Raw genomic sequence first — 12,727 nt, 5'->3', positions numbered from 1 at the left:
CACAGCAGACTTCTTTCACCTCAATAGAAAGCGTATTTACACTGAATCTGAATCATTCTCTATCCCCTATATAGTGCACCACGTGCCATTAATTGTAAAGAAAATACTAATTCTTTGAACAAGTGACCAATTTCAGCTGCAGCGTCTATTTATAGTGTAATATTTATAGTTTAATAACTTAATGGTGTCACAGCACACTTAAAACTTTAGTAATTGAAAATCTTACCTGTTGGCGACTCTTCTGTCATCTGTTGTGGTCTCTTCATTCTAAAGATATTCACATACCTGCAGAAGTCTTGACTTGATATTGTAGAGATGTCGTTTCACACGCTGGTGTGTTTGTGTACACATATATACATATAACTATGCTTGAAACTTCTCTCATAGTTTAAATAAAGTAAGGGAGATGCTAGCAGTCCCGTCCAGATGGGACGCGGCAGAGCTTTCCTGCTTCCCCAGCCTGTTAGGGTGGCCTTTTCCTAATTGCACTGGGGCTTACAGGTTTCCTGGATGCAGATATTAACAGACTGCGCTATGGGCCCATAGCTGATCTGTCCCGCCCAGAGTTCTGCACCGGAGCAAGGAAACAATCCGACAGAAAGAAGGGCCAGTTTGTTACAGGTTTTTTTTTTTTTTTTTTTTTGTAAGGGACTTTCTTATTAAAAAACAGCATTTGTCGTTTTTTGGCAACCTAGGATGCGCCCTGTGTCCCACCCACCACGACCTTACAGGACACACCTTAGTCCTAACTCTTAAGTGTTTCCTCTGGGGTGAACTCACAACCTTGCCCAAATATTCCAGGTCACCAAGGTGTGCCATGCGCAGAGTTGCGCTCTTGGTCCATTGCTCTCCGCCCCCCTCCAGAGGGCTGCAGCAAAGCTTCCCTGGCCTGTTTGGGTGGCCTCTCCCTAAATGCACAGGCACTTACGGGTTGCCTTGATGCAGACTATAACAGACTGCAGTATGGGCACATAGCTGATCAGCCCCGCCCAGAGATCTCCACTGGAGCTCGGAACCAACAAAACGACAAAAAGAAAGGTCAACTTGTTACAAATTTTTTGTTTTTTTGTTTTAAATAGTTTTTGTACAATTTGATTAGTTAATTTCAGATATTTGTTCTTTAAAAAAAATAAAAATTGTCGTTTTTTGGCAACCTAGGTTGCACCCTGTGTCCCACCCACCACAACCTTACAGGACACACCCTAGTCCTAACTCCAAGTGCGTAACTGGGGTGAACTGACAGCATTGGCCATCACCTGTGGAAGCAATAAAAAATGTAAAATCATACCTGTTGGTGACTCCTGTCATCTGTCGTGGTCTCTTCTTTCTGATGATAATCACTTACCTGCAGAAGTCTTGATACTGTAGAGATGTAGTGTCACGCTGTTGTGTGTGTATACAAATATATACTTATAACTATGCGTGACAATTCTATTATAGTTTAAACAAAGTAAAGCAGAGCTTCCCTGCCTCCCCGGCCTCTCCCTTATTATGCAGGAGAGTTACAGGCTTCCTGGATTATTTGGGCACATAGTTGATCTGTCCCGCCCAGAGTTCTGCACCAGAGCTAGGAACCAATCCAACATAAAGGCCAATTTTTTTTTGTTTTATTTTTTTTTTTAAGAGTTTTTGTACAATATGCTTAGTCCATTTCAAATTCATTGTTTAAAGCAATTTGGCTGGATATTCTTTTAAAAAAATATTACTTGTTGGTTTTTTGTCAACCTAGGATGCGCCCTGTGTCCCACCCACCACGACCTTACAGGACACACCCTAGTCCTAACTCTAAGTGTTTCCTCTGGGGTGAACTCACAACCTTGCCCAAATATTCCAGGTGACCAAGGTGTGCAATGCGCAGAGTTGCGCTCTTGGTCCAGCAGAGCTTCCCTGGCCTGTTTGGGTGGCCTCTCCCTAAATGCACAGGCGCTTACGGGTTGCCTTGATGCAGACTATAACAGACTGCAGTATGGGCACATAGCTGATCAGCCCCGCCCAGAGATCTCCACTGGAGCTCGGAACCAACAAAACGACAAAAAGAAAGGTCAACTTGTTACAGATTTTTTTTATATATATAGTTTTTGTACAGTTTGCTTAGTTCATTTCATATATTTGTTATCAAATTGGTTGGGATTTTCTTTTAAAAAAAATGAAAAATTGACGTTTTTTTGGCAACCTAGGTTGCGCCCTGTGTCCCACCCACCACAACCTTACAGGACACACCCTAGTCCTAACTCCAAGTGCGTAACTGGGGTGAACTGACAGCATTGGCCATCACCTGTGGAAGCAATTAAAAATGTAAAATCATACCTGTTGGTGACTCCTGTCATCTGTCATGATGTCTTCTTTCTGATGATAATCACTTACCTGCAGAAGTCTTGATACTGTTTAGATGTAGTGTCACGCTGTTGTGTGTGTGTACAAATATATACTTATAACTATGCGTGACAATTCTATTATAGTTTAAACAAAGTAAAGCAGAGCTTCCCTGCCTCCCTGGCCTCTCCCTTATTATGCAGGAGATTTACAGGTTTCCTGGATTATTTGGGCACATAGTTGATCTGTCCCGCCCAGAGTTCTGCACCAGAGCTAGGAACCAATCCGACATAAAGGCCAATTTTTTTTTATTCTTTTTTTAAAGAGTTTTTGTACAATATGCAAAGCCCATTTCAGATTAATTTTTTATAGCAATTTGGTTGGATTTTCTTTATAAAAAAATATTACTTGTCGGTTTTTTGGCAACCTAGGATGTGCCCTGTGTCCCACCCACCACGACCTTACAGGACACACCCTAGTCCTTACTCTGTTTCCTCTGGGGTGAACTCACAACCTTGCCCAAATATTCCAGGTGACCAAGGTGTGCAATGCGCAGAGTTGCGCTCTTGGTCCAACAAAGCTTCCCTGGCCTGTTAGGGTGGCCTCTCCCTAAATGCACAGGCGCTTACGGGTTGCCTTGATGCAGACTATAACAGACTGCAGTATGGGCACATAGCTGATCAGCCCCGCCCAGAGATCTCCACTGGAGCTCGGAACCAACAAAACGACAAAAAGAAAGGTCAACTTTTTACAGATTTTTTATTTATATAGTTTTTGTACAGTTTGCAGTTAATTTCAGATATTTGTTATCAAATTGGTGGGGATTTTCTTTAAAAAAAAGAAGAAAAGAAATTGTCGTTTTTTTGGCGACCTAGGGTGCGCCCTGTGTCCCACCCACCACAACCTTACAGGACACACCCTAGTCCTAACTCCAAGTGCGTAACTGGGGTGAACTGACAGCATTGGCCATCACCTGTGGAAGCAATTAAAAATGTAAAATCATACCTGTTGGTGACTCCTGTCATCTGTCATGGTCTCTTCTTTCTGATGATAATCACTTACCTGCGAAAGTCTTGATACTGTTTAGATGTAGTGTCACGCTGTTGTGTGTGTTTACAAATATAAACTTATAACTATGCGTGACAATTCTATTATAGTTTAAACAAAGTAAAGCAGAGCTTCCCTGCCTCCCCGGCCTCTCCCTGATTGTGCAGGAGAGTTACAGGTTTCCTGGATTATTTGGGCACATAGATGATCTGTCCCGCCCAGAGTTCTGCACCAGAGCTAGAAACCAATCCAACATAAAGGGCAATTTTTTTTAAATTCTTTTTTTTTAAAGAGTTTTTGTACAATATGCTTAGTCCATTTCAGATTCATTTTTTATAGCAATTTGGCTGGATATTCTTTTAAAAAAATATTACTTGTTGGTTTTTTGGCAACCTAGGATGCGCCCTGTGTCCCACCCACCACGACCTTACAGGACACACCCTAGTCCTAACTCTAAGTGTTTCCTCTGGGGTGAACTCACAACCTTGCCCAAATATTCCAGGTGACCAAGGTGTGCAATGCGCAGAGTTGCGCTCTTGGTCCAACAGAGCTTCCCTGGCCTGTTAGGGTGGCCTCTCCCTAAATGCACAGGCGCTTACGGGTTGCCTTGATGCAGACTATAACAGACTGCAGTATGGGCACATAGCTGATCAGCCCCGCCCAGAGATCTCCACTGGAGCTCGGAACCAACAAAACGACAAAAAGAAAGGTCAACTTGTTACAGATTTTTTAAAATAGTTTTTGTACAGTTTACTTAGTTAATTTCAGATATTTGTTATCAAATTGGTTGGGATTTTCTATAAAAAAAAGAAGAAGAAAAATTGTCGTTTTTTTGGCAACCTAGGGTGCGCCCTGTGTCCCACCCACCACAACCTTACAGGACACACCCTAGTCCTAACTCCAAGTGCGTAACTGGGGTGAACTGACAGCATTGGCCATCACCTGTGGAAGCAATAAAAAATGTAAAATCATACCTGTTGGTGACTCCTGTCATCTGTCGTGGTCTCTTCTTTCTGATGATAATCACTTACCTGCAGAAGTCTTGATACTGTAGTGATGTAGTGTCACGCTGTTGTGTGTGTGTGTGTGTGTGTGTGTGTGTGTGTGTGTGTGTGTACAAATATATACTTATAACTATGCATGACACTTCTCTCATAGTTTAAACAAAGCAAGGCAGAGCTTTCCTACCTCCCTGGCCTCTCCCTGATTGTGCAGGAAAGTTACAGGCTTCCTGGATTATTTGGGCACATAGTTGATCTGTCCCGCCCAGAGTTCTGCACCAGATCTAGGAACCAATCCAACATAAAGGCCAATTTTTTTTTTTTTTTTTTTTCTTTAAAGAGTTTTTGTACAATATGCTTAGTCCATTTCAAATTCATTGTTTAAAGCAATTTGGCTGGATATTCTTTTAAAAAATATATTACTTGTTGGTTTTTTGGCAACCTAGGATGCGCCCTGTGTCCCACCCACCACGACCTTACAGGACACACCCTAGTCCTAACTCTAAGTGTTTCCTCTGGGGTGAACTCACAACCTTGCCCAAATATTCCAGGTGACCAAGGTGTGCAATGCGCAGAGTTGCGCTCTTGGTCCAACAAAGCTTCCCTGGCCTGTTAGGGTGGCCTCTCCCTAAATGCACAGGCACTTACGGGTTGCCTTGATGCAGACTATAACAGACTGCAGTATGGGCACATAGCTGATCAGCCCCGCCCAGAGATCTCCACTGGAGCTCGGAACCAACAAAACGACAAAAAGAAAGGTCAACTTTTTACAGATTTTTTTTTATATAGTTTTTGTACAGTTTGCAGTTAATTTCAGATATTTGTTATCAAATTGGTGGGGATTTTCTTTAAAAAGAAGAAGAAAAATTGTCGTTTTTTTGGCGACCTAGGGTGCGCCCTGTGTCCCACCCACCACAACCTTACAGGACACACCCTAGTCCTAACTCCAAGTGCGTAACTGGGGTGAACTGACAGCATTGGCCATCACCTGTGGAAGCAATTAAAAATGTAAAATCATACCTGTTGGTGACTCCTGTCATCTGTCGTGGTCTCTTCTTTCTGATGATAATCACTTACCTGCAGAAGTCTTGATACTGTAGTGATGTAGTGTCACGCTGTTGTGTGTGTTTACAAATATAAACTTATAACTATGCGTAACAATTCTATTATAGTTTAAACAAAGTAAAGCAGAGCTTCCCTGCCTCCCCGGCCTCTCCCTGATTGTGCAGGAGAGTTACAGGTTTCCTGGATTATTTGGGCACATAGTTGATCTGTCCCGCCCAGAGTTCTGCACCAGAGCTAGGAACCAATCCAACATAAAGGCCAATTTTTTTAAATTCTTTTTTTTAAAAGAGTTTTTGTACAATATGCTTAGTCCATTTCAGATTAATTTTTTATAGCAATTTGGCTGGATATTCTTTTAAAAAAATATTACTTGTTGGTTTTTTGGCAACCTAGGATGCGCCCTGTGTCCCACCCACCACGACCTTACAGGACACACCCTAGTCCTAACTCTAAGTGTTTCCTCTGGGGTGAACTCACAACCTTGCCCAAATATTCCAGGTGACCAAGGTGTGCAATGCGCAGAGTTGCGCTCTTGGTCCAACAGAGCTTCCCTGGCCTGTTAGGGTGGCCTCTCCCTAAATGCACAGGCACTTACGGGTTGCCTTGATGCAGACTATAACAGACTGCAGTATGGGCACATAGCTGATCAGCCCCGCCCAGAGATCTCCACTGGAGCTCGGAACCAACAAAACGACAAAAAGAAAGGTCAACTTTTTACAGATTTTTTTTAATATAGTTTTTGTACAGTTTGCAGTTAATTTCAGATATTTGTTATCAAATTGGTGGGGATTTTCTTTAAAAAGAAGAAGAAAAATTGTCGTTTTTTTGGCGACCTAGGGTGCGCCCTGTGTCCCACCCACCACAACCTTACAGGACACACCCTAGTCCTAACTCCAAGTGCGTAACTGGGGTGAACTGACAGCATTGGCCATCACCTGTGGAAGCAATTAAAAATGTAAAATCATACCTGTTGGTGACTCCTGTCATCTGTCGTGGTCTCTTCTTTCTGATGATAATCACTTACCTGCAGAAGTCTTGATACTGTAGTGATGTTGTGTCAAGCTGGTGTGTGTGTGTGTGTGTGTGTGTGTGTGTGTGTGTGTGTGTGTGTGTGTGTGTGTGTGTGTGTGTGTGTGTGTACAAATATATACTTATAACTATGCATGACACTTCTCTCATAGTTTAAACAAAGCAAGGCAGAGCTTTCCTACCTCCCTGGCCTCTCCCTGATTGTGCAGGAAAGTTACAGGCTTCCTGGATTATTTGAGCACATAGTTGATCTGTCCCGCCCAGAGTTCTGCACCAGAGCTAGGAACCAATCCAACATAAAGGCCAATTTTTTTTTTTTTTTTTTTCTTTAAAGAGTTTTTGTACAATATGCTTAGTCCATTTCAAATTCATTGTTTAAAGCAATTTGGCTGGATATTCTTTTAAAAAAAATATTACTTGTTGGTTTTTTGGCAACCTAGGATGCGCCCTGTGTCCCACCCACCACGACCTTACAGGACACACCCTAGTCCTAACTCTAAGTGTTTCCTCTGGGGTGAACTCACAACCTTGCCCAAATATTCCAGGTGACCAAGGTGTGCAATGCGCAGAGTTGCGCTCTTGGTCCAACAAAGCTTCCCTGGCCTGTTAGGGTGGCCTCTCCCTAAATGCACAGGCGCTTACGGGTTGCCTTGATGCAGACTATAACAGACTGCAGTATGGGCACATAGCTGATCAGCCCCGCCCAGAGATCTCCACTGGAGCTCGGAACCAACAAAACGACAAAAAGAAAGGTCAACTTTTTACAGATTTTTTTTTTATATAGTTTTTGTACAGTTTGCAGTTAATTTCAGATATTTGTTATCAAATTGGTGGGGATTTTCTTTAAAAAAAAAAGAAGAAAAATTGTCGTTTTTTTGGCGACCTAGGGTGCGCCCTGTGTCCCACCCACCACAACCTTACAGGACACACCCTAGTCCTAACTCCAAGTGCGTAACTGGGGTGAACTGACAGCATTGGCCATCACCTGTGGAAGCAATTAAAAATGTAAAATCATACCTGTTGGTGACTCCTGTCATCTGTCATGGTCTCTTCTTTCTGATGATAATCACTTACCTGTGAAAGTCTTGATACTGTAGTGATGTAGTGTCACGCTGTTGTGTGTGTTTACAAATATAAACTTATAACTATGCGTGACAATTCTATTATAGTTTAAACAAAGTAAAGCAGAGCTTCCCTGCCTCCCCGGCCTCTCCCTGATTGTGCAGGAGAGTTACAGGTTTCCTGGATTATTTGGGCACATAGATGATCTGTCCCGCCCAGAGTTCTGCACCAGAGCTAGAAACCAATCCAACATAAAGGCCAATTTTTTTTAAATTCTTTTTTTTAAAAGAGTTTTTGTACAATATGCTTAGTCCATTTCAGATTCATTTTTTATAGCAATTTGGCTGGATATTCTTTTAAAAAAATATTACTTGTTGGTTTTTTGGCAACCTAGGATGCGCCCTGTGTCCCACCCACCACGACCTTACAGGACACACCCTAGTCCTAACTCTAAGTGTTTCCTCTGGGGTGAACTCACAACCTTGCCCAAATATTCCAGGTGACCAAGGTGTGCAATGCGCAGAGTTGCGCTCTTGGTCCAACAAAGCTTCCCTGGCCTGTTAGGGTGGCCTCTCCCTAAATGCACAGGCGCTTACGGGTTGCCTTGATGCAGACTATAACAGACTGCAGTATGGGCACATAGCTGATCAGCCCCGCCCAGAGATCTCCACTGGAGCTCGGAACCAACAAAACGACAAAAAGAAAGGTCAACTTTTTACAGATTTTTTTTTATATAGTTTTTGTACAGTTTGCAGTTAATTTCAGATATTTGTTATCAAATTGGTGGGGATTTTCTTTAAAAAAAAAAGAAGAAAAATTGTCGGTTTTTTGGCGACCTAGGGTGCGCCCTGTGTCCCACCCACCACAACCTTACAGGACACACCCTAGTCCTAACTCCAAGTGCGTAACTGGGGTGAACTGACAGCATTGGCCATCACCTGTGGAAGCAATAAAAAATGTAAAATCATACCTGTTGGTGACTCCTGTCATCTGTCGTGGTCTCTTCTTTCTGATGATAATCACTTACCTGCAGAAGTCTTGATACTATAGTGATGTTGTGTCAAGCTGTTGTGTGTGTGTGTGTGTGTGTGTGTGTGTGTGTGTGTGTGTAAAAATATATACTTATAACTATGCATGACACTTCTCTCATAGTTTAAACAAAGCAAGGCAGAGCTTTCCTACCTCCCTGGCCTCTCCCTGATTGTGCAGGAAAGTTACAGGCTTCCTGGATTATTTGGGCACATAGTTGATCTGTCCCGCCCAGAGTTCTGCACCAGATCTAGGAACCAATCCAACATAAAGGCCAATTTTTTTTTTTTTTTTTTTTTTTTTAAAGAGTTTTTGTACAATATGCTTAGTCCATTTCAAATTCATTGTTTAAAGCAATTTGGCTGGATATTCATTTAAAAAAAATATTACTTGTTGGTTTTTTGGCAACCTAGGATGCGCCCTGTGTCCCACCCACCACGACCTTACAGGACACACCCTAGTCCTAACTCTAAGTGTTTCCTCTGGGGTGAACTCACAACCTTGCCCAAATATTCCAGGTGACCAAGGTGTGCAATGCGCAGAGTTGCGCTCTTGGTCCAACAGAGCTTCCCTGGCCTGTTAGGGTGGCCTCTCCCTAAATGCACAGGCGCTTACGGGTTGCCTTGATGCAGACTATAACAGACTGCAGTATGGGCACATAGCTGATCAGCCCCGCCCAGAGATCTCCACTGGAGCTCGGAACCAACAAAACGACAAAAAGAAAGGTCAACTTTTTACAGATTTTTTTTAATATAGTTTTTGTACAGTTTGCAGTTAATTTCAGATATTTGTTATCAAATTGGTGGGGATTTTCTTTAAAAAAAAATGAAGAAAAATTGTCGTTTTTTTGGCGACCTAGGGTGCGCCCTGTGTCCCACCCACCACAACCTTACAGGACACACCCTAGTCCTAACTCCAAGTGCGTAACTGGGGTGAACTGACAGCATTGGCCATCACCTGTGGAAGCAATTAAAAATGTAAAATCATACCTGTTGGTGACTCCTGTCATCTGTCGTGGTCTCTTCTTTCTGATGATAATCACTTACCTGCAGAAGTCTTGATACTGTAGTGATGTTGTGTCAAGCTGGTGTGTGTGTGTGTGTGTGTGTGTGTGTGTGTGTGTGTGTGTGTGTGTGTGTGTGTGTGTGTACAAATATATACTTATAACTATGCATGACACTTCTCTCATAGTTTAAACAAAGCAAGGCAGAGCTTTCCTACCTCCCTGGCCTCTCCCTGATTGTGCAGGAAAGTTACAGGCTTCCTGGATTATTTGGGCACATAGTTGATCTGTCCCGCCCAGAGTTCTGCACCAGAGCTAGGAACCAATCCAACATAAAGGCCAAATTTTTTTTTTTTTTTTTTTTAAAGAGTTTTTGTATAATATGCTTAGTCCATTTCAAATTCATTGTTTAATGCAATTTGGCTGGATATTCTTTTAAAAAATATATTACTTGTTGGTTTTTTGGCAACCTAGGATGCGCCCTGTGTCCCACCCACCACGACCTTACAGGACACACCCTAGTCCTAACTCTAAGTGTTTCCTCTGGGGTGAACTCACAACCTTGCCCAAATATTCCAGGTGACCAAGGTGTGCAATGCGCAGAGTTGCGCTCTTGGTCCAACAAAGCTTCCCTGGCCTGTTAGGGTGGCCTCTCCCTAAATGCACAGGCGCTTACGGGTTGCCTTGATGCAGACTATAACAGACTGCAGTATGGGCACATAGCTGATCAGCCCCGCCCAGAGATCTCCACTGGAGCTCGGAACCAACAAAACGACAAAAAGAAAGGTCAACTTTTTACAGATTTTTTTTTTATATAGTTTTTGTACAGTTTGCAGTTAATTTCAGATATTTGTTATCAAATTGGTGGGGATTTTCTTAAAAAAAAAGAAGAAAAATTGTCGTTTTTTTGGCGACCTAGGGTGCGCCCTGTGTCCCACCCACCACAACCTTACAGGACACACCCTAGTCCTAACTCCAAGTGCGTAACTGGGGTGAACTGACAGCATTGGCCATCACCTGTGGAAGCAATTAAAAATTTTAAATCGTACCTGTTGGCGACTCTTCAGTCATCTGTCGTGGTCTCTTCTTTCTGATGATAGTCATTTACCTGCAGAGGTCTAGATTTGATATTGTAGAGATGCTGGTCACATGCTGGTGTGTGTGTGTGTGTACAAATGAAAAATGTACAAAGTCAACAATTCACTTCAAAGTAACATATAACTTACCTCCTAACTGTACTTGAAATTATGCTGAAAAGTTATCTCATACTTATCTGAAATTGCTTACAAATGCAAGTATTCATTTAAATTTATAAGAAAGAAAAAAATAAAAAATAATCTCATTTAAATCTTATTTGCGAGTGACTCTTGTTATTTTGTGTATTGTTAATGTGTGTGTTAATTTAAATGTGATTTACATATTTAAGGATTCACTTTGAAAATAACGATTTATCTGACAAGATATACTTATAACTAAAGTACATTTTTGCATTCATTTAACATCTTACTTGTCTTCTGTCATCAGTTGTGGCCTCTACTTCTGACGATGATGACCGCAGATTTCTTGATTTGATATTGTAGAAATGTTATTTTATCACACTTTCCGCTTACTTGAAATCCTTGTACTTCATTTCTTGTGTATGATGGTCACAGACTCCGATTTTTTAGTTTCAGACTTTGATTTCATCCGGAGGATATCAAATGTTTGATATTTTCAGCCGATTTTAGAACACATTTTTTTTTTCATTTGTTATGCGTCTCCAAGCAACAAGAAACTCTGATGTTGATAGTATGGTAACCATAGATACATATACGTATGTATATATATGCAGAGCCATATGGCTCTGTATATATGATGGTAACATCCACTAGGTGGCGCTTCGGTAGCGCGGCCGCCATTTTGCGGTGACAATGCTGACAAAAGCGCACAAAATTAAAGATCGCAATGACTGCAGGGAAGAAGTGTGTGACACGAAAAAGTGCAAAATGTCAGTTAGATTTTTTGCGGATCAGAATCCATCACATCTTACGCACCCAAAATTGGCGAATCTCAGCCACATCAGAAGCGCAATAGAAAATTTCTCAAATCATCATTAACGTTAAATGTTATGACTACTAACGTTACAGTAAATGTTGTATTGTATTATTATATATGTTTTATGTTGTCAATTGTGGAATCTAACCATAAATTTTACTTTTAAGACTGTTGAGCCTGCTTTATTGAGTATTTTATATCCCTGTTAGCCTATATGTTTATTTCCAACATTCCCAATTTTCTCATGCATGTCCTTAATTTAATTTTATATGTTGGTATTAATTCAGCGTTTGTAATGCTAATACTTGAATATAGAAAAATTAAACCGAAACTGACATGGTTTCTAGACAGCAAAGATTGTGTGAAAAATTAATGGAGGACAAAGTCTGTTTTTGATAAGCACTATTTGTAATTTTGTTTTATTGCAATAATAACAAACAAAGATTACAGTACGTACAAAACATACAAAAATGCTTTCAATAATAAACGAGTTATGGTTTAATCATTGACAAGAGTGATATTATACAAAAAGTCTTAAGAAATAAACCAAAAGTGTTTGTCATCAAAAATGTTGTGATTATTTAGGTTGTGTATTTTAGCTCAGTGGTGTAGTGGTGCCTGGAGCAGTGGGTAACGTTATACGCTTCATCAGATCTCTGAACAAGTTTGGTATCAAAATATTTTTCGGAGAAGCCTTTTCAAATTCATAGAGTCTTCTCAAGAAAATCAAAGCATACTGCATGTACCTGCATACTCCACTTATTTAGAACAGTAGTGTGATTTTTTTCTGAGATATTTTGGCACTAGGCCCAAAATAAAATAGGAATATTTTTGCATATTCGGTCACTCACATAATCACAAGCCAATACTCTGTAAAAGCACTGTAGTTGGATCCAACAATTCACTCACGCCTAGACCACATTTCACCAGGTTTTGGTCATGATCGTGGCTGTCACAATATATATATATATATTTAGTAATGTTCCATTTTACACTTTGTATGTTTAAAATATTCACCTTTTTCTTCCTGTAAGAGTGGACATGGCCATTTGTAAATTTTATGGGTTTGGCTTCGTCTCATTCACGTCCAGCTATTTTTAGTTGTACAAAACAGCTCGTTTTGCGGCTTGATATTGCAAATTGG

Source organism: Garra rufa, chromosome 3, assembly GCF_049309525.1.
Source record: "Garra rufa chromosome 3, GarRuf1.0, whole genome shotgun sequence".
NCBI lineage: Eukaryota > Metazoa > Chordata > Actinopteri > Cypriniformes > Cyprinidae > Garra > Garra rufa.
This window is presented reverse-complemented; position numbering follows the sequence as displayed.